The sequence below is a fragment of the Martes martes genome, assembly GCF_963455335.1.
Source record: "Martes martes genome assembly, chromosome: 11".
NCBI lineage: Eukaryota > Metazoa > Chordata > Mammalia > Carnivora > Mustelidae > Martes > Martes martes.
This window is the reverse complement of record NC_137899.1, coordinates 9,545,520-9,562,911: the sequence shown is the minus strand read 5'-3', so window position 1 is coordinate 9,562,911 and position 17,392 is coordinate 9,545,520. Positions and strand designations below refer to the sequence as shown.

The 17,392-nt window shown below is 42.9% G+C and overlaps 1 protein-coding gene across 3 annotated transcripts in view; it reads right to left on the bottom strand.

Annotated features, from left to right (window-relative positions):
• Positions 1-17,392, bottom strand: part of COA1 (cytochrome c oxidase assembly factor 1) — a 95,530-nt gene that overhangs the window by 9,244 nt on the left and 68,894 nt on the right. The window contains exons 2-3 of one of the 3 annotated variants that reach the window (XM_080819047.1): positions 1,483-1,534; positions 352-463 (exon numbers count right to left, since the gene is read on the bottom strand). The exons of 1 other annotated variant lie outside the window; for it this stretch is intronic. The gene's annotated coding sequence lies outside the window, so the exon portion shown is untranslated. Of the gene's footprint in view, positions 1-351; positions 464-1,482; positions 1,535-17,392 lie in introns of those variants that run through there. One more of the 3 variants, XM_080819048.1, reaches the window with a different exon arrangement.

Sequence of the window (17,392 nt, the reverse complement as noted above, 5' to 3'; positions counted from 1 at the left end):
AGCCATTTAACCACTGCCCACACCTGGCCTGGGCCTTTCTGGAGGCTGCAAGATACCCGGCCGAAAAACAGAGGAGGCCACTGGCTTTGATCCGGGCCACCACTCAAATGCCCACAGGACCACACAAGTCACACAAACGAGGGCAGACACTGACAAGTGAGGAGCGCGCGGCCAAGGGACAGCTTCCGCCTGGCTCCAGCCAACAGGGTGATGTGGGCCAAACCCGAATGGCTCTCCCAGGATTTCGAGAGGTCTTTTATGGGAAACTGTTCTAATTCTAAATGTTGACAACCAACTAAAAACAAAAACTAAAAACTAAAAACGAAACAAAACAAAAAACCAACAAGATACCTGTGAGTCAGATTCTTTGTGTCGGCTTCTGGTGGGCTGCGAGCACGCACGCTGCATGGGCGGCATCCTCACCCTCTGTGAGATTTAGGTAAATTCCTGTCTGTTGATATTTCTCCAAAAAGAAATGAGATTTTGGACAGAGATGGAAATCCCAGTATATATAAAGGGAAAGAGGAAAAATGTTTATGTCCCCATCTGAAGATTTAACCTTAGAATTTATGTGCTTCTTTGGGACAAAGCCTTTGATGCGACATAAAGGGGTCCAAGGTATTGTCGTGCAAGAGAACTGACCAGAACGCCGGTTCCTCCGCCGGCTGGACCTGTGAGTCAGGGTATCTATATCCTCACTACCGCTCCTTGACCTTCTAGAATACAGAGCGTAGTAACAACAGTCTGCTTATCATTTCTGAAACCTGCAGGTACATGAATCCACGAAAAGGCCTGTTGGAGAAAGTTCCTCATGTGGATATTCTTTCTGGGAACCGAGCACTAAACACGCCCCCAGGTAGGGCTAAAGTTGACCAGTTCAACACTAAAATAACGTTAAATTGAGGTTTATATACCGAAAGGATTTTCATCAACGTATCAAATTAGGGAGGATGAAGCTGTAGATCATTCTTGTATTGATTTACTTATATCCAGTTTTATTCAACCAAGAGAAAGCCACTAAAACCTCAGACACACGTAGCAGGACTGCTGTGCCGGTGCTGGCTGGTGCCAGGTAGCATGTAAGAACATTCCCCAGAGCTGAGTGTAGGTCAGTTACAGCAATGCGATCTGGGAAAAGCCATTTAGTCTCATCATGCAAATGGTCAGAGCATCTCTGAAAAATGCATGAATCAGGTCTTGCCTAATGCCAAGGGCAGTCAGGAGGGTGGGGCAGTGAGCATGAATCACAGGGAACTCCCCACAAGGCTGTAGTTTCTAAAGCTGGCAGGGGGCCTGAGGGGGAAACTGTCCTGAAACAATGCGGAGAAGAGCCACCTGTCTCTACGGGAAGGTACAGTCCCAAGTGGACACTAGAGACCAGGAAAAACCCGCAACTGTTAAGGGAGTAATTTACACGTACTGTCTAACTTGACAGTACTCCAGCGGTTCCGATGGGGAACGCGGCCCCAGAGCATTCATTACCTTTGCCACTTCACAGCACAGCTTTCTTGAAGATCATCAAAGGAAAGGTGCGCTGCAATTAAAGATTTTATATTAAAATCACTTTTCAAACCCAATTTTCTCTGATTTCCAGTTTTAGACAGCCAAAATTTATTACCAGTCCAAGCCTTGCAAAGGAATAAGAAGTCAGGTTTGAATTTCAAAACAAGCCTGGTCTATAAAGGGCCCCAGTTTCCCCCTTTCTCTTCTGCCCTACTAAGGAGAGACAACAAAGCCTGCTGGTTTCCTGTGTGTGGGCTCTGTATCTCTCAGAGCGATCAGAGAACCGGTGTTGGGGGGCAGGACCCGCAGCAGGTGTCTGACCACAATTCGTGTAAGCCTGGGGCCAGGCCGCCGCCCATCAAAATGAGATGCTAGCAACAGAAGCTGTACGTTGTAACTAAAGACAGCTTCTCAGGGTTAAAAAGAAACAGCGTAGTAAATGTATGCATAGACATTAATATAATGATAATAAGTAACACATATCTCTCACTGTTAGGTGCTTGGCACCTATATTCTGAGCAGTGCACACAGAGTTATTCATTTAACTCTCCCAATCACCTCATGAAGCAGGAACTACTGCTATCATCCCCACTTTACAGATCAGTAACTGAGGCACAGAGAGGTCAAACAGAGTGACCAAAGTCACAGACGTGTCCATGTGGTAGAACTGGGATTCAGACCCAGGCAGTCTGGCCCAGGATCTGTGGTCTTAACCACCCTGATATGCTAACTGTAAGATTTCTGATTTCAGAAATACTGAAACGTTAAAAAAATAAATATGTCTGAATATAGTCATAATGTTCAGTGCAAGAAGGTCTTATCGTATATGCCTTTCCTCCTATCTTTCGTGGTAAGAAAGTGGCAGGTACTGGGACTTCCACTCTTTGTTTTGTTTGGCAAACGGTTAGTCGGACAAGCAGTGCTGCGGATCCACAAAAGGGCCATCAAGTAAACTGGGCAGTTCGGCGCAGCACAATCCTCGCAGGCTGCCGTTTCCAGGTTATACACCCTGGACTCCTGTTCATTAAGATGGTCTTCCAGTAGTTGGAAGTGCTAGAAAGTGACGGAGGAAGGGGTGGGTGCCTTTTCCTAATTTCCACAAAGGCGCCTACAGGCGACCCACAGCCTGGTGAGTCAACCAGACATGCGCACCCGGGGAGGAAGTGACACCCAGGGGCCGCAGACTCTGCCTGGAGGGCGTCAGCAGAGGGTTCACAGAGGAAATGGACTCAGCAGAGAAAGCAGCGAGAAAGGCTTCAATCAGTGGAAATGGAGAGCAAAGGCCTACCAGCAACCCCCACCGCCACCCACCACCCCCAGCTACAGAAGGGCAGGGGAGTGGGAGGAGCTCGAGCCACAGGACAGTGGTAGGGAAACTGAGGCAGTTCCTCCTAAGGGAGGCCATCCACCCTGAGCTGCTGGGCTCTACTCTGAAGATGAGGGGCTACAGACAGGGGGCGGGGGGGGGGGGAGCCACGCAGCAGGACCAATCAGATGACCTATGACAGAGAGTGAGACCAAGAGCTAACACCAAGGTAGGAAGAGTGTATCAAAAAGGCAGTTTCTTAAAATATTTATTTACTAATTGGTACATGAGCTTATTCTCAAAAGGATGACAGGGCTAACAAGGCTGCATATTTTAGAAGAAAAGAAAAAAACTGAAAGAGGACATGAAGCCAAACAGAAAATAATTTTAAGAAAAGAAACAGAGCTGAGGTAAAGTCAGTGCACGAAATTACATGCTCTCGTGCACTAGACACTTCTCTAAGGAAGCCAAAGATCTGACACCGAGCTTCCTATCTGCTCGGCAGAAAGGGAAGCCTGGGCAGTTGCAAGCCCCAGAGTGTTGGCGGGGTAATGCAGACCAGCCGCGGGGGAGGAACACACGTCCCAACACACGAAGCCCGAGAAAGCTCTCCCACACGCGCCCAGCAGTGGAGTCTCTGAAGCGGCCAGCCCTGCAAACGACATCCCCAGATTCCTTCCTAGAAGTTCACAGCTTCTGGGCGCCTGGGTGGCTCAGTCGGTTAAGCCACTGCCTTTGGCTCAGGTCATGATCCTGGAGTCCCGGGATCGAGTCCTGCGTCAGGCTCCCAGCTCCATGGGGAGTCTGCTTCTCCCTCTGACCTTCTCCCCTCTCACGCTCTCTCTCACTCTCAAATAAGTAAATAAAATCTTTTTAAAAAATTTCACAACTTCCAAAGAACTATCTCCCCCCCCCCCACTATCCCGTAATAAAAGCCACAATCACAGTCCATGGAAAAGCATAACCAAGTGGCCAAACAGTGAGGCCTGAGCGGGAAGCACCGATGGGCCACCTTGACTCAAAGGAGAAATGAGGCAGTCACGAATGACCTGCTCCCTGTGCGTGAAAGTGAGGGGAGGGTCTGGGAGTGGGGTTAGGGGCGGAGAACAGGGGCGGAGAGCAGTCCCTGCTCCTTTTCAGTCCACTTCGGTTCACCTGCCTCATCAGCTGTTTTGAAGAAAGAACTCAGCAGCCCCCAACCTCACACACACAAAATACAAAAAGCCATGGTAGAGAACTAGAGATAGATGTGAGGCTAACTCCGGGATTGTTCATTTTAGAACTAAGCTTTTGAGAACTGAAATTTTTAAAATTTGATGTGAAAATCTGCAAGAAACTCAAATTCCGTTACTAATACACAGTCAGTTAAGGGAAGATTTTTTGCTTTACAGCTAAGTAAAAGGCAAGGCTTGTGACACATTTTGAAAATTAAGTTGGTTAACCACAAGAAGGCAGAACAAAGTACAGGCAAGCTCTCTTCAGAAAGCTGTCCTAGTAGCTCTGCTCTGACACACAAAGGGTGACTTGGGTCCCCAAAGGTCAACGGCTTGCAAACTTTCTAGAAGCAAAGGGCAATCTGTGAAACAGATGCCGGCAGAGCTGCTCAAGCCAGCACAGGGCTGGAGGGCCCTCCAATCTGCCTCCCCCGAGCCCCCCGCCAGATGAAGGTCTGCAGGAAGTACCATGGCGGGGGGGGGGGGGGGGGTAAACAGAAGCAGCCAAAGGGTTCAAGCCACAGGCAGGATCTGACCAGGGAAGCATGAAAGCAGTCTGCTGGTACAACCTCAACCCGGGCTGCACATAAGAAGCATCTGAAAAGCTTCCCCAAAATCCCCCAAAATCAAAAACAGATGTCCAGGCCACCCCCAGATCAATTAAAACAGAATCCATGGGAGAGGGATCTAGGCACAGGCGTTTTTTACTTCCTCAGGGGATGCTAATATGCAGCCAAGCTTAGGAACCAGGGGTCTGCAGGACCAAAGCACCCAAAGTCAGCAATGGCCTGAAGCTCCACGGCTGGTCACGTGCTCCTGGGAAGCCTGGAAACAGCTCTTCTCTCTAGGCGATACACCCCGCCTACCCCCATCACATCTTGAGAGACTTAGAGCCTACGGCAGTAAATGGAACGGACTCCTCTTCCCAAGGATTCTGGCAAGACCGGACAAGAGGCAAACTACGCTAGGGGGCCAGGTCAGATGGTGAGAACCTCAAGCAGAGATTTGCCAGTCCATGAGATAAAATCCCGAGCTTAATAAAAGTTGAGCTCAGGAGGCCCTCACATTGCAACAATCATCCCAAAACCCAGCTGAGGAAGACGGACCAATCTACAGATAAAAATCCTTGATTTTTAACAGGCATTTTTCTCACATTGTTTATTTCCGAAAGTCCGGTTATGTCTTACGAACTGAATCTCCGTAGTAAAGTGATTCTTTCCTCTATACCGCCATCCCCAAATCGTTAAAACCACGACTACCTTAATCTGTGGGCATGACATAAGGCATCGGAAGTGGAGAAAGGCCACAAGCTGACACATGAACCCAGAGCCACGTGACCTTCCCAGCAAGACTATTCACGTTCCACGGTTCTAACTCCGGGCTTTGCTAGGGGAGCCCCACTTGAGGAATCATCTGCCTGCTCACTTACTTTCCTCTGGATGACATACGGCCAGCCTGGCTTGTCCCACATCTGAGTGACCACTATGGGCCAGGCACAATGCACATTTTATACGCACTACTAATATAATATCTATGAAGGACAGATATTTTTGCCTTTTTGGAGCCAGACAAAAAGCCTCAGGAAAGGTTCTGAAACAGCTCATCTGTTCCACAGCAGAGCTATTACAGGCCTCTGTCTGATCCCAGAGGCCAGGGTTTTTTTCCCACTAAGTAACAAAACCCATGTTTTGACCATAGGTTTCAGAACAGTCAGCTTCCCATATGGGTGATACGTGCTGTCCAAAAGCCACTCCACAAGTTCCCAGGTGCTCCCTGCAGGAAGCAAGCAAATCACCCCTATCCTGGGAAACAGTTTAATCAATATATCCCCAAGTGATAATTTGAGGGCTCAAGACAAAACAAACACGTAAAAAATCTATTTAGAGAAAACAGGCGGAGGAGGAAAGACAGATCTTCCCCGTTTGTTGAATGACACTGTCCATTGCTACTACCCCCTGAGGATTACATATCCTTCCAGCCTTTATAAAATCAAAACCATGAGACACACGGGAATCAATGCCTAAGAAAAGAGAGATGAAAAAAACTAAGTCAATAGGAACTTAAATTAGAATGAAAGGATAACAAACAAAAAGACAAAAATACAGAAAAAATAAGATTTTAAGAAAATAGTATGAATAGCAAAATTAAGAAATAAAAGAAGGTAAACTTTTAAAAAACAAACGTATTATATTTGAGATAAAGGAGACAAAAAGGCTAATACCAAAGAACAAAAAGACAAAAGCATGGGAGTAAATACATAAGATTAAGAAAAAATGAAAAGAACTTAAATGTTCTCACACACAAAAAAGTGAGGTGATACATTTATTAATTAACTTGATGGAGAGGAATCCTTTCATGGTATATATGCATATAAAATCATCATAATGTACCCTGTAAGTAACTTATAATTTTGTCAATCATACCTCAACAAAAAGAGGTCATGATGTCGACATGTGGCCGTTAGTGTGGAACACCCAATGCCCATTACATCACGTGCCCTCCTTAATGTCCATCACCCAGTTCTCCCATCCCCCCACCCACCTCCCCTCTAGCAACCCTCAGTTTGTTTCCCAGAGTTAAGAGTCTTTCATGGTTTGCCTCCCTCTCTGATTTCTTCCCATTCAGTTATCCCTCCCTTCCCATATGGTCCTCTGTGCTGTTTCTTATATTCTACCTTGAGTGAAACCATATAATAATTGTCTTTCTCTGACTGACTTATTGCGCTCAGCTCCAGTTCCATCCATGTCGATATAAATGGTAAGATTTTATCATTTTTTTTTTTAAAGATTTTATTTATTTATTTGACAGACAGAGATCACAAGTAGGCAGAGAGGCAGGCAGAGAGAGAGGAGGAAGCAGGCTCCCCGCGGAGCAGAGAGCCCGATGCGGGGCTCGATCCCAGGACCCTGAGATCATGACCTGAGCTGAAGGCAGAGGCTTTATTTAACCCACTGAGCCACCCAGGTGCCCCAGATTTTATCATTTCTGATGGCTAATATTTCACTGTGTATATATGAACCACATCTTCTTTATCCATTCCTCTATCAATGGATATCTGGGCTCTTTCCACAGTTTGGCTATTGTGGACATTGCTGCTATAAACATTGGGGTACACGTGCTCCTTCAAATCACTACCTTTGTATCTTTGGGGTAAATACCTACTAGTGCTCTTGCTGGGTCATAGGTTAGCTCTATTTTTAACTTCTTGAGAAACCTTCATACTGTTCCCATAACCTCTTATTTGTAACCGGCTGATTAACAGGCAAAGACCCTGGCATGAGTGACTCCCCCACCCCTTTTTAACCCGAGTTAAGAATGTTATTAAGAGGCTGTCCATATTCTTTCTATCATAAGTATCTGTTAGTAATCAGAGGGAGACCATGACTACCTGGAGAGAGGGCCCAGTACCAATAAAAATAATTAACATTTTAAAAATATTAGTAAAATGTAAGATAAAAAAGACAACAACTAGCTTAAGAGAGCACCAGGCTACCACTTCCTGACCTGAATTTACAAATCCCATTTCAAACATCTGTAAAGGGGCACCTGGGTGGTTCAGTCACTAAGCATCTGACTTCAGCTCAGATCCCAGGGTCCTGGGATCAAGTCCCACAATGGGCTCCCTGCTCAGTGGGAAGCCTGCTTCTCCCTCTCCCACTACCTCAGCTTGTGTTCCCTCTCCCCGTGTGCGTGCGTGTGTGTGCGCGTGTGTGTGTGTGTGTGTGTGTGTGTGTGTGTGTGTGTGTCAAATAAATAAATTAAAGAATAAAGAACTTCACAAGAAATACTGTTATAAAAAAATAAAAATAAAAAACTGAAACATCTGTAAAGAAATACAAAAGAAATGACAGAAGGAAGAGCCTGCTTTGAGCATTAACAATTTGCTAGAGTCTGGGAGAAATCTCTAATAAGCACGGTGTAAATGCAGACCCAGAAACACACCAATGGCCTCTGAAGGGGAAGAACCAGGAAATATGTGGGAAGAGGTTTCAGCTCCTCAGCTCTCTCCACTTCTACTCCAGAGCTGCTAGGTTGGCAGTAATCAGGATATAGGGTGGCCCGTCCCACACTGGGTAAATCCTGAACAGCCACTCTCCCTTCCCCATCCAGAAGCTCTTTTTCTGCATCCATTTGGAGACTTTGTCCTAGTAAGTACGACCCTGCAATAATTAGAGGAAAGACTGGCAGCGGCAACAACTGACTCCAAGAAGTAAAATAATGTGGAGAAAAATGATTTGGACATTTCAGTTTATAGAAGTAACTTACTACCTCTGAAAACCAAGAGCAACGGGAATAAGCAGACATTGCTCTGAGAAAGAAATGGAAGAAATTTAGATAAGGAGAGATTTCAAGGAAACCTGAAAATGCAATAGCAGAAGTGACATTTAGTCCAGGAGAAAAAGAGCAGAATCAACACAGTGGAAAAGCTGAATTCATAATGAGGAAGTTACAGTCAAGACTTGACAAGAGGTGAAAAAGACAAAAATGCAGGTCATGTTCCAGTTCCATTCACCAGAATTACTGGCAAAATTTTTACATTACAAGAAAGAAAAGCAAATAGAAATCAGTTCCCCAAAATTATACCTATAAAGAACAACGAACTCCCAAAGACAATGGAATAACAACAATGACTTCCTGAGAAACAAAGACTGTGCTCCAAGAAATCCATGAACAGCCAAACTGTGTAAACGCAGGAGGAGGCACTGTAAGTTTGGAGATTAAGTATTATTATATTATATAACCTACATAGCATTCCTGAAACATTATTTGAAGATACATTACACCTTATCAAAAAATAAACCCAAATTCCCTAGAAATAATGGTATATTTGGACTGACAACATGCATAGAGGTCAATTAAATTAGTTACATCTAAGTAATTATTATTTATACAGTTACCAAATGAATGGAAACATCTGGTATTTTTCAAAAGAATATATAAGGGCGTCTGGGTGGCTCAGTGGGTTAAAGCCTCTGCTTTCGGCTCAGGTCATGATCTCAGGGTCCTGGGATCAAGGCCCGCATCGGGCTCTCTGCTCAGCAGGGAGCCTGCTTCCCCCCCTCTCTCTGCCTGCCTCTCTGCCTACTTGGGATCTCTGTTTGTCAAATAAATAAATAAAATATTTTTTAAAAAAGAATATATAAAATATTTAAATTTATAATATGGCCTAAAATTCCAGAAAACTAATCCTAAAATGTGTATAAAACCAAGCAGAGGGATTCACTCATCATAACTGAGGTAAAAAAGTACATGCAAAGAAGGCTTTGCCAAAGGAACAACAACATATCAGCTAACACAATAAATGTGAAGGGTTTAGACTCTCATTGTGGTAGGCAGGCTCCAAAGATGGCCCTCAGTAAACCACCCCTCCTCATATTCACAGACGTGTCCCTTGAATCCAGGCTGGCCCTGTGACTCTCTTCAACCAGCCCCATGAGGCAGAACTCATGCGGTGGCAGTAACACGCCTCAGCTTTCAGTTCAGCACTCTTGGGAGCCCTAAGCTGCCGAATCAGAAGTATGGTTACCTGCTGGGGAGACCTCATAAAAGACCATGTGAAGTGACCACTCGGTGAAGGAGAGGTCTGAGACTAGATGGAGACAGACAAGTGGACAGACAGAAAGACATAGATGCCCCATTGTCCCGACATCCCATTTGAGCGCAGCTGTCCCTACCAACACACTAGCCCTGTGAATGAGCAACCACAGATCTTCTAGTCTAGGCGAGCCACCAGACTGCTACAGTACCAGCAGAACACCCGTGGGGCAGAAGGACCATCCCTGAATCAGGACCGACAATAAATGGTTTCAGTTTGAAGCCACTAGTTTGAGACGCTTTGTTATGCACCAATAGAAAACCAAAACATCCTTTAAAAACTTTTCTAAAAGGATTTTTAAAACTCTGCAAAATATACCTTATTTTTAAGGACAACAATTTAAAAAGCAATAAAAGGCTTAAAACTAGAAGACTTGGCATATTCAAACAAAGACAAAGCAGAATGGAAATATTTAAAGCTTAGAATTTAAGGCAAAAAGACGTTAACTGACTCAAAGACAGACAAAAAAAAAACAGCTATGATTAGTAGTAGAAAATAACTAACACTAAAATATATAAAGCCAAAATCTACTAAAAATAAAATTAAAAAATTAAAAAGTACAGTATGAAACCACAACATCATTATCCATCTTTAACAAATCCAATGAAAAACAAACAAACAAAAAAGGCAATCAAGAACTGGGGCACTTGGGTGGCTCAGTGGGTTAAGCCACTGCCTTCCGCTCAAGTCATGATCTCAGGGTCCTGGGATTGAGCCCAACATCGGGCTCCCTGCTCAACGGGGAGCCTGTTTCCCCCTCTCTCTCTCTCTGCCTGCCTCTCTGCCTACTTGTGATCTGTCAAATAAATAAATAAAATCTTTAAAAAAAATTTTTTTAAAGCAATCAAGAACCAAGAATTTTAATAACTTCTTACCTTGCAAGGTTCAGGGTGTGTGCACACATATCTGTGAATACATATTTGAACCATACTGATATTTTTCAGTGTCTAGCAGGTGGCGTGCATTTCATAAGACTTCACGAGACTGACATAAATGTTTTTCTGTTTCCACTGTCCAGTCCAGTGATTATCTCCTGGAGAATAAATCTGTACAACTCTTGAGAGGACAAAGCAAGTATAGATCAGCAATCATGTATCTTAAACCAATTCATATGAACCACAGTAGAAATTCACCTTATGCTACTGCAAGTGGTTATTATCCTTAATTCTGAAGACTGAGATGGTAAAATTTGAACTGGGTTTCAAGTAAGATGGACGAACTTAAAATTAGCTTAATGCCATTTTGAATAAGAATAAAACTAACTGGGGGCACCTGGGTGGCTCAGTCAGTTAAGTGTCTGCCTTTGGCTCAGTTCATGATCCCACGGTCCTGGGATCAAGTCCTGCATCGGAGGCCCCTGGTCGACAGGGTGTCTGCTTCTCTCTCTTCCTCTGCTCCACCCCTCTGCTCCTTCTCTTTCTCTCTCAAATAAATAAATAAAATTTTTTTTTTTTTTTTTTTTTAGATTTTATTTATTTACCTGACAGACAGATCACAAGTAGCCAGAGAGGCAGGCAGAGAGAGAGGGGGAGGGTGAAGCAGGCTCCCTGCTGAGCAGAGAGCCCAATTCGGGTCTCGATCCCAGGACCCTGAGATCACGACTTGAGCCAAAGGCAGCAGCTTAACCCACTGAGTCACCCAGGCAATCCTAAAATCTTTTTAAAAAGAATAAAATAAATTAAAAATGTTAGGTTGTTGTCCAGTAACTTAATCAACATATTTCCCAACTGCACTCAAAATACCAGGCACCAGGCTACGCAGATACAGCAGAGAACAACATAGAAAGGTGGTTTGTGGACCTTACATTGTAATGGGAGGAGATAAACCATAATAAGATTATTTTAGTTAGTGGTAAATACATTGGAAAAAATAGAGTGTCATGAGAATAAGAAGACAAGGCAAAGACTGGGAGGAAAATATTTGCAAAAAACATATTTGATAAAGGACTATTACTCAAAATATACAAAGAACTCCTAAAAATCAACAATAGGAAAATAATCCTAATTAAAAGCTGGGAAAAAATTTGAACAAATATCTCTCCAAAGAAGATGTACAGATAGTATATAAGCATATGCAAAGATAATGTCATACGTCATCAGGGAACTACAAATGAGATAAAACAATGAGAAACCATTATGCACCTACAATAACTACTAACTACAACTACAAAAGTCCAAAACACGACCACCACCAAATGCTGGATGTGGAGCAACGACCAATGGTGAGAACGCAAAATGGTAGAAACACTTTGAAAAAAGTTTGGCAATGGCTTGCAAAACTAACCCACCTACCTACCTAAACAAACAAAAGTAGGTGACACGTGTGAAAATCAGCAAAGGCAAACCTCACTAAAATGGAGTCAGGAGGTTGGGCAGGGGGAGCTCTTCTGTCCTATCAATCATCCTCCTCAAATGCAAATCAAACCGGAAGTGGGGGACTTGGCGGGTGGAGACTGCTTTACCACCCCAGCTGGAAGAAGGTTTTCCTCACCACACCACCACCCGTCCCCGCCCACAACAGCCCAGCCAATGAGACAAGCACCACTCAGCCAATGAGGAGCCACTGGACTTCCAGCCCCGCCCCCTTTGCTGAGTGCACTCCTTGTTTGTAACCGCCTGCCCCAGTTCCCATCCACCGTTTCCTGCTATTAAAGAGTAGACCTCTCCTTTGTTCTCCCAGCTTCCCTATGGTTTCGACAGAGCTTACAGGCAGACTTAAATACTTTGCTATTCCCCCGAAAAACCATCTATTGTTGGTAAAAATAACTGGCAGTTTCTTTTTAAGATGAACACATGCTATCACATAAACGAAAGAAAGAGTAATTTTAGCTGTGGCCTGACGAAGGCCTCTCTGCCACGGCAACATCTGAGCTAAGATGGAAGGAGTGATGTGAATGCCAGAGGAGGGGCGAGTAAAGGTGGCTAAGGCCCTGAGGCAGCCACCAACTTGGTACATTCAAGAAGCAGAAAGCAGGCTAGTGTGCTAAATGAGGGCGGGCGGTCGGCAGGGTCTTCACCATATAGATCTTTTTAGGGTATCCTAGAGAACGGATTTTGTTCCAAGTGTAATAAGATGCTGCTAAAGACTTCAATCAGGGAATGCTACAGTCTGGCTGGCCTTTTCTTTTCTTTTTAAAGATTTCTCCAAGAGGGGCAGGAACGGAAGCACGAAACCCAGTTAAAAAGCTCCTGTGGTAGTCCACGCTGACGATGACAGCCGCTTGGAAAAGCTGCAGCAGTGACGATGCAAAGAAGTGAAAAGACACGAAGTATGAAGCAGAACTAAGAGGATTTGCTGATGAACTGGATACTGGAGGACAGGGAGGCACAAGGCAGAGTGATTTCACAGAATTCATCACTACGATCCTTAAACCTCCTTAAAATTACTTTGAGCATTCAAAATTACCATGCACTTAGACTTTAGAAATGATAAAGAGTCGTGGTAGAAAGCTTTAAATAGTAAACCAGGATTTCTAGATTTCATTACTCACGAGGTCTCATGTTTGAAAAAAAAAAAAAAATACATTTTAAGGCCATTCTCTTACATATTTGAAAACAAAACACCAAATAGTATTTTCTGGCAATGGACTCTGATTCATAACCACTGTGCAAGTAAATATGTAAGGCAAACCCTATGAAACGTTTACTTCAGCATTTCTATTAAAAGCCTCCATTTTAGAAAAAGAAAGTATATAGAAAAATAAAACAATTTAGTACCAGTGATTAGAAATGGAATCTGGGGCAACAGTGGTTGAATGTCCTTCCCTGAAACTCTCCCATCATTTTCACAGACTCAACTCTCTACCTGTTTTCCTTTTACCTCCCTGGCCTGCCCTCTTAAGTTTTTATCAAAATCTATACCCTCTATCTGTTCTATATTGTCTCTCAGTCTGTGTTATGGGATGAATTGTGTGCTCTGCCCCCCAGTCATATGTTGAAGCCCTAATGTCCAGTACCTCAGAATACAAATACAACCATATTTGAAGATAAGGTCTTCAAAGAGGCAATTATGGGGGCGCCTGGGTGGCTCAGTGGGTTAAAGCCTCTGCCTTCAGCTCGGGTCATTGTCTCAGGATCCTGGGATCAAGCCCCACATTGGGCTCTTTGCTCAGCGGGGAGCCTGCTTCCCCCCACACCCTCTCCCTGCCTCTCTGCCTACTTGTGATCTCTGTCAAATAAATAAGTAAATCTTTAAAAAAAAATAAAGAAATAATTATGTTACAATAAGGTCTTTATGGTAGGCTCTAATCTGATAAGGACTCCCTTATAAGAGGAAATTTGGGCAGACATGCAAACAGAGGAAAGACCATGCAAAGACAAACAGAGAAGGTGTTCCATCTGCAAGCAGAGAAGAGGACTCAAAGGAAACCAAACCTGGTAACACCCTGATCTTGGATATCTACCCTCCAGGTATATATGTTTTGTTCAAGCCATCCACTCTCTTGCATTTTGTTATGACAGTCCTGGTAAACTAATACACTCCATATACTCTCTTCTGCCTCCACTCTGTCCCCACTCTAATCTTCACCCAAGATCATACTCAAAAGTTTGAATTTGGATCAACCAAGATGATTCTCAAATCTCTATATTTTGGTCAGGCATCCCTTCTGTGCTTTAAACGAAATCTCTATTAAATACTTACACATGTGCCCAAGGAATCTCCTTCCCCCATCTTTCTCTGATTTATGCCAGCTCTCCCCTTCCTGCATTCCCTACAGTGGTGGGTGGAACCAACCCAGGTGCCCAAGTAAGCTACCTGGGAATCATCTTTACAAAAGCAAGAGGGAAAAAAAAAAAAAAAAAAAGACTACCATGTATTTATTAAACATGTAAGAGCTTTACATACATCTTCTTAAAATAACTAGAACTTTTATATACTTCTGGTGGAATGTAAGTTCCATGGACTGTTTGGCAGTCACCAGAGATCCCCAGACCCAGAGCCGCCAGACACCCCTGCACACAGCACCCCTGCACCACTAGACCCAGGTTCACAGCACATTCCAATGTGCCACCAACTGCAGGTGAAGGTCTTCCGTTCTGCAGTTAGTCCATAAAATGTGGAAGAAGTGACTGCTGCTTCAAATACACAGATAGCTACAGCGATCACAAAGAAACAAGGAAATTAGTTAAAAATGGGCAAAGGACATGACAGTCATTTTTCAAAGAACACATACAGATGACCAACAGATACATGAAAAGATGCTCAGTATCAGCCATCATCAGGGAACTACAAGTCAAAACTACAATGATGTATCACTTCATATCTATCAGAATGGCTAAAACTAACCACACAGGAAACAACAGGTGTTGGCAGGGATGTGGAGAAAGGGGACCACTCTTACACTGTTGGGAATGCAAACTGCTGTGGCCACTCTGGAAAACAGTATGGAGGTTCCTCAAAAAGTTAAAAATAGAGCTACCCTATGACCCAGAAATTACACTACTAGGTATTTTTTTTTAATTTTTTTATTTTAATAAACATATAATGTATTTTTATCCCCAGGGGTACAGGTCTGTGAATCGCCAGGTTTACACATTTCACAGCACTCATCATAGCACATACCCTCCCCAATGTCCATTTCCCCACCACCCTACACTACTAGGTATTTACCCAAAGGATATAAAAATACTCTTTCAAAGGGATACAGACACCCCAATATTTACAGCGGCATTATCAACAATAGACAAATTATGGGAAAAGCCCAAATGCCCAGTGACTCATGAAAGGATAAAGAAATGTAGTATATGCATATGTATGTACGTTTGTGTGTGTGTGTATATATGTATACATATATATACACACAGACACACACACACACACACACACACACACACCATGGAATGTTATTCAGCCACAAAAGAAGAATGAAATCTTGCCATTTGCAATGACATGGATGGATAAAGTATTATGCTAAATCAGAAAAAGACAAATACCATATGATTCACTCACATGTGGAATTATAGAAACAAAACAATCATTGGGAAAAAGAAACCTTTTGGGGGGGGGGGGCGGGGAGAGAGCAAAAGCAAGAGAAATCACAAGGCGGGAGGGAGAACCAGACTTGCTGCTGAGCCGAGAGCCCAATACAGGGCTTCATCCCATGACCCTAAGATCATGACCTGAGCTGAAGGCAGACACCTAACCAACTGAGCCACCAGATGCCCCAAGAAACAGATTCATAACTACAGAGAACAAACTGATGGTTACCAGAGAGGAGGTGGGGAGGGGATGGTTTAAATAGCTGATGGGAATTAAGGAGTATATTTGCAATGAACACCAGGTGTTGTATGGAAGTGCTGAATCACTAAATTAGACACCTAAAACTAATATTACACTATATGTTAACTGGAATTTAAATTAAAACTATTAAAGTTTAAAAAAAAAAAAAAGTAAGGAGACATGACACCACAAAAAGATCACAATAAACTTGCAGTAACTGACCTCCTCAAGATGAAGATAAAGAAATTATCTTACAAAACCTTTTTAAAAACTGTTGTAGTCAGAGAGCTGTAAGGAGACACAGATAAACAGTTTAATAAAATCAGGAAAACAATACAAGAACAAAATGAGAACAGAGAGATGAAAAATATAAAAGAGAACCAAACAAATTTTGGAGCTTAAGAAGTGCTGAACTGACAAATTTAATACCTTCAAGCAACAGACTCAGACAGAAGAATCAGTAAACTCAATGACAAATCATTTGAAATTACCCAGAGGACTAAAAAGAAAAGGCAGTGAAAAAGAATGAAGAAAGCATGCAAAATTTATGGGACAGAATTAAGATAAATAAATGATACACAAGGGGGCTCCCGGGTGGCTCAGTGTGTTAAACAAGTCCCTTTGGCTCAGGTCATGACCCCAGGGTCCCCACACCAGGCTCCCTGCTCAGCAAGGAGTCTGCTTCTCCCTCTCCCTCTACCCCCTGACCCCCACTCATGCTCATTTGCTGCCACTCTCAAATAAAGAAATAAATAAATGATGCATATGAAAGTCCAAAAAAGAGAGGAAGAAAGGGCAGAAAGGTTTTTTTAAAGATATAATAGCTGAAAACTTTCCAAAATGGAGAGATTTGAACATCTAAGTTCTTAAAGCTCATAGATCTCTAAACAATTCAATGCAAAGATTATCTTCTGGAAGACACATTATAATTGTTCAAACTTTAGAGACAGAGAGAATCTTGAGACAAGCAAGAGAAAAGATGCTTGTCATCAACCTCACAGGATATCAGTGGCTTTCTAAGCCAAAACTTTGTAGTTTCAGCTTAGAAACTGTGAGAGAGAGAATAGGATGATATATTCAAATTGTTGAAAGAAAAAAAAAAAAAAACTGCCAAACAAGAATACTTTATCCAGCAAAGCCCTCCTTCAGAAATGAAGAAGTAAAGATATTCTCAGACAAAAGAAAAGCTGGGGGACTTATGCATCCAGAGATCTACATTACCAATAATGTTGAATAAGATTTTCAAGCTAAAAAATCAGGATGCTGAGTAGTAGTAACATGAAACACAAGGTAAAGTTAAGTTTACAGCCAAATGCAAAAAGCTCCCATAGTGTAATATAGTGGTTTGTAAATCACTTAACTCCAGTATAAAGGACAGAAGTATTAAAAATAACTATAGGTATAATAATTTGTTAATAGATACAAACTATGAAAAGATGTAAATCATCAAAACAAAAAAATAAAATGCAGGGGGAGTAAAAGGGTAGAGCTTTTTGTATGCAATTGAAATTATGTTGCAATGTTTAAAACAGACTTTTAAATATCTGTAAAATA